Here is a 5,952-nt window from a genome sequence, read left to right as displayed (position 1 = left end):
CACTGCTATCAGTGCCGGCTAAAGTTTTCTGCAGGATGGTGCTCAGTAGGATCCAAGGGACAATTGAAGAGCATTTATCGGAAGAGCAGTGTGGATTCCGGAGCTCCAGAGGAACCACTGATGCTATTTTCATTGTCAGGCAAGTGCTGGAGAAGGCCAAAGAGAGACACATCCTCATCCATTGGAATTTTGTGGACTTCAAAGCAGCATTCGATACTGTCTGGAGGAATGCTTTATGGAAGTGCCTTCTTTCAATAGGAGTTGAGAAGAACCTGATTGACCTCATTAAGTATATGTATGATCAGACCACATGTGCTGTCATCGTAAATGGTAAAGTTACGGAATGGTTCCAAGTTAAGACAGGCGTCAGGCAAGGCTGTCTTCTTTCCCCAAGTCTATTCAACATCTTCCTAGAGTTCGTGATGGCAGATGTCAAACCTAGACAGTGGAGTACAGATGGGTGGCATACGCTTTAACAACATCCGCTATGCAGATGACACCACTCTACTCGAACTCATCTATGACAAACTCCAAATATCAACAAACAAGCTGGTGGAAGTTTGTGGCAAACGGGGAATGAAAATCAACACAGCTAAATGCAGAATCATGACAATCGATGATGGGGAGACTTCAATAGATGGCAACCCTATAGAGAAGGTAGAAGACTTTGTCTTCCTTGGAAGTGTAGTCCCCTCTGTTACCAAAGATGTCAAGAGACGCACAAATCTAGCTTCCTGGGCATTTGGCAGACTGAGAAACAATATATGGACCAACCAAGATATTTCAAGAGCCCTGAAGGTCAGGATTTATAATGCCCTCATTCGTCCTATAGCTACCTACGGGTCTGAAACGTGGACGCTAAGGAAAACTGACCGGGATAAACTGGAGACCTTTGAGATGAGATGTCTGCGGACAATAGCAGGAGTCCATCTTCTAGATAAAATCAGAAGCGTAGACATCAGAAAGTCATTGAAAATCCCCAAGACAATAAATGAGGAAATATCCAACCGCCGCCTGAAATGGTTTGGACATGTGGTACGTATGCCACAGGAACGCCTACCAATACAAGTCCACACCAATGACTTTACTGTGCCATGGCCTCCAGGACGTCCTCCCCTGAGGTAGAAAGACCAAATCCGCCAAGACTCTGGATTAAGCCTGGAGGCTGCCCAACACCAAGCCCAGGACAGAAATGAATGGAGACAGACCACCCGTTGGAGCGCAAGGGGACACTCCGTCCTGAGCACTTAAGTCAGTAAGTCAAGTCAAGTATTACTCTCATCCATCTGCACAAATCGCTCACAGAATGAAATGGGGAAAAACAAGGGTCCATGTGACGTCCAAACGTTATACGACTTTGTACCTATCTGATCAGTTTGTGCAAGTATGATAAATTGTCCACAAATAGATCAAAGTATACACAATTAATGGTTGTCTGATAATAATTATAATAATTATGAGGGTGATGATGATGGTTAAAGGCGGGAGGTAGGGGGCGGTCGCTCCAAAAATAAAATTCAAACGTGCTTTTTTCTTCTTCTAATTCGATACCAGTGATTTACAAATGTCGCTTAAATGACATAATTTTCCTGGAATTTTTCTCAATTTCTTTTTGTAAATTAAACTTCTGTAGCCCTATGCGTTTGTTGGAAAATTACAAATTCCCAAATTTACAGTCTTGCAAGAAATATGCTTATTTAAAAGCCTTCATGTCAGGGCTTGCAAAACGGCGGGTATCGGGGGCTCGAGCCCCCCTCACGTTTATAAAAAATTATATTAAAGAGAAAAAGAGAATGAATGACCTGCCAGTTTCACCAGTGAGGTATCAACATATGCTCATCTGACTGTAATAAAATGCCTAAAGCCCCTTAGCTTACGGGGGCTCCACCCCTGGACCCCACCAAAGGCCCTAAGGCGGGCCCCTGGATGCTCATCTAACCGTTATTAAATACCTCGAAAACCCTGAGATTCATGGGGCTCAGCCCGCTACACCCCCGCTAATTAGTGACCTGCCAGTGTCACAAATAAGGTATCAAAATATGCGTATATGACCGTAATATAATTCCTATATATTATGCGCAATTTCGGGATTGAAATGACAAAGCTCTTCTGAATCCATTTCGAATGTAAATAATATAATACATACAAGTAATTATGCATTGGTGTTTTATATTATGATTGTGTTTATTTGCAATGAAAATGTAAAATAATTCAAAAATAAAATTCTTAAATTAGTTTGTTAAGTGTGTATTCATTGAATACTGAGAGCATCGAATACGTCGCCACACGCATTGGGCACTTTGGTGGATATGAGTCCTTTACAAGAAATTGACAAATTTTAACAATTTTCATTCCGACCCCTCATCCTATCCTCAGGGGGCACGTTCTCTCCTAATCGAATGGCGAAAATAGAAGACATACCCCCTCCCCATCAAAAGAAGGGAAAAGAGAGGAAAAGAGAGAGAGAGAGAGAGAGAGAGAGAGAGAGCGAGGAGAGAAAGGAAAATGAAGATGTAATGTTAGATAGAAAGCAATAATAAATTATACCACCACTGCCTCTCTTTTGCCCAGTTCTCTCATAACAATTCATTCATCCAGTAAGACCGGTATTAACGCCCTTATCTCTAACGCCCTTGCCTCATCAATAGCCCGAAACACGCAACTCCAATAACTCAGCTTGTTTAAACAAAATGACAATGGCGGTAATCCATGGTTAAGGAGGGACACCCCCCCCCCCCCCATTGAAAAAAGGGAGAGGGGCACATTTTCATCAACCCCACGATTTCTGGTCATTTGTTTTCCAACTATAAATCACTCAAACCAAACTTGAATATCTTATTAAACTTTAAAATCAATTGATTTTTATAAATGAAAATGTTTGGCCCGTCAAAAAAGAGGGGATGCGATGGTTGCACCTCCCTCCCCCTTCGTGGAGTAAAAAACTTCATGATACAAATTGATGACCCCTTTTTTTAATAGCTTTTCCGAAAGAATTGGATGTGTTCCCTTGGCGTTAACGTTAGATTTCTATAGGCCTATATGCACATCGTAATAGGGGGGAACTGTTGTTGATAATAGTGTATTGTCCTATACCTCACTCACACCGACAAACCGACCCCAGACCTACTTCAAACTGCAAACCTGTGTGGATTATGATTGCTTTACAAGGAAGCTACAAATTGTAATAATTTTCATTTCCACCCCCTATACTTGGTATAAATCTATATCCATCTTGAGAACATTAATAGACCTAAACCTAAATCTAAGTGGACTGTTATGGACTTGGATTGTCATGGAGTTTTAATGTAACATGGTAAAAAGTAAGTATATCATTTATCAATTTGGAATATCTTAGAGAAAGTTTTGTCATTCAATGAAAGAACACAGGAAATGGCAAACCTACAAAGTCATGTAGGCATTTCAGATTTACTACCGCTCAAGGACTTTATTTTAAAGGGGGGCACTAATATCCCCCCCCCCCCACTCCGAGAACGGACGGACCCCATGCGTGTTACCAAAATGTCCGGTAAAGGGGTACTTTTCGTGCGACAAAGTCCGGCCCGAGAATTGAAAAAAAAAGGGGTGTATTAACATTTCACCCGAAGATTTCTTTAAAAGGGGGTGTTTATTCTTCTTTTCTCTCATCTCTTTGGACTCCTGAGAAATTATTCCGAATGTAGGGGGTACATTGAGCATTTTTCATGATTGAGGGGGCCTCCAAGGCAGGAAAAGCCCGCTAAAAGCCCGCGAAAGGTGGGTTCGGAAATGTTGGCAGTCCTTAGATAGCGGGTGCTTTCAAAAAGAGGGAACAAGCATTATGCGTACCCTAAATAACACTGAGTGGGGGGGGGGGGCGGGACTGGTATCCGGAGACAGACAGACAGAAAGAGGGGAGGCATCATTCTTCATCGGTGGATTGAGAACAAGCTATATGTGATCATTGAGAGTGGAAGGGAGTGTGATTAATTTAGGACAGAGGTAAATGAATTAAATTTGTGTAGCATTAAAAAAAAAATCATGTTGCGTTTCCCTCTTAATTCCCTCTTTTCACCATTGGGAGGGGGAGGCGTACATGAGCTATATTTTAGCTATACTCTGTGTTGTTTGTGATTATCATCTCAGGCCTAGCTGCTTACAGCATTATTGGAGATATTGTCAACTCAGACTCGGAGATATCATTTTCACTCTCGAATTTGATTCATTTCGTCATTGCATTCAAAGCAATTATCGGGTACATTAAGTGCTGTAACTACTTATTGCCCCGTTATCATCATGTATAAAGAAGTGACTTGCTTGCTGGTAAAACTTGGTGATAAATACTCATGGTAGCAATATTTGACATTGAGGAGTATGGAGAGGGTCAGTCAGATCATTAAACGCAAATAAATTTATATTACTTGTCTGTCACGGTAAACTTTTACAAATATTAATAATTGATTCATTAATAGTTAATATAATAATATCTACGATTAGCTGATTCCTAGAATGATTATAACAGCGTGAAGGTTTTCACAAAGTAACTTACTTTCGATTTGATTAATACTGCTACAATATCAACGTTTAAATTTCTGCCCCAATTAAAAATGTGTTCTCTTTCCTTTGTTTTATAACGTTTTTACCTTTACTTTTAATCTAGTATACTTAGGTGCATGAAGTTATTTTCGAGTGTTGACATTAACTAGAGTATCATTTTCTCCAGTTATCTTACCTTGACATCCACTACAATCTCTATCTGTCTCTCTTGGTGATCTGTATCCAACACCGAGGATTGATTGGGTGGAGTGAACGTGAATTGTATGTGGAAGGTTGGACCACTCACTGATACCTAACCAAGTGTTCTTTTTTGTTGATGGAAAAAGGAGCACCTGTAAAGAGTGAACTTACAAAGAAAGTTAATGCTTTCTTCAAAATCAGTGGAAAACTACCTATTTTGGGTTTTGCTTACACTTGCTGTGTAGCGAGCTTCTTCAGGCCCATGCTGTAGATGGCACTGTTGTTGATGTTATTCAACGAGGTAGTAAAATGGGATCGTACCCTGAAGAAAAAATATAATGTCCTTTATTATAGTCTCTGTAATATGTGAATACATGAATATCTTTCGAGAGTTTCGTTCTATCAAAGATATCTCCTTGGTTATATCATGTCATCGTGCTGCATCAGCAACAGCGCCAGCTACGACAGAGTTTTGAAGCAGATTGCAGCAAAGCAAGTAGTCCATAATCTGCACGGTCCTTTATAATTTCCCTACACACTTGATTCAAGCCGTCGAAGATGGCGTTATCAACAAACTCATAATTATACTAACCAGCCCGTCCTAATTTAATGATCACGCCATCATCGGCTGGTAGCAAGTAAATAGGGAGAAGTAGCCTTGGTGTGGTGGAGAGCAAGTGAAAGCTTATAAAAAAGGAAGTTTTCCACTGAATATGAAGAAAAACACATGAGAAGGACACTTATCATTACAGAAAGAAAAAAAGAAGAAAACAAGAAGCAATTTGGGGAATACTTGAGAAAGAAAAAAATCACGGAGCCCTGTATCCCCTCGCCAGATGCTCCGGGGTGGGGGGGGGGGGTGCCCCCTCCGTAGTCCTACAGGTGATTGAAATGTTTTATCTCAAAATGTTCATGAAAAACACGTCAAAGACGAGAGCGAATTAGGAATGATAATTTTCTTAATGCAGATGAGTAGAATTCATCAGTTTTTATAGCCATATTGGGGATCGATTCTTTTGATTTGAAACCTCTCCCAAGAAGTGATTGAATAACCCTATTGAAAGTATAGCTTCCATAACTTTTAGTGGGTTTCCACTAAGAACGGAGTTATCCCCAATCCATCTCCCCCAAAAGTAAATTTCAAGGATTGCATCTAATTTTTAGAACCCAATGGCATGTGATGATATAATTGTCAACATAATATTTCCTTTTATATTTCTGTTGACACTCGAACTGTAT

Source organism: Strongylocentrotus purpuratus, unplaced genomic scaffold (genome assembly GCF_000002235.5).
Source record: "Strongylocentrotus purpuratus isolate Spur 01 unplaced genomic scaffold, Spur_5.0 spur5_scaffold_21, whole genome shotgun sequence".
Classification (NCBI taxonomy): domain Eukaryota; kingdom Metazoa; phylum Echinodermata; class Echinoidea; order Camarodonta; family Strongylocentrotidae; genus Strongylocentrotus; species Strongylocentrotus purpuratus.
Note: the sequence above shows the minus strand (reverse complement) of the source record.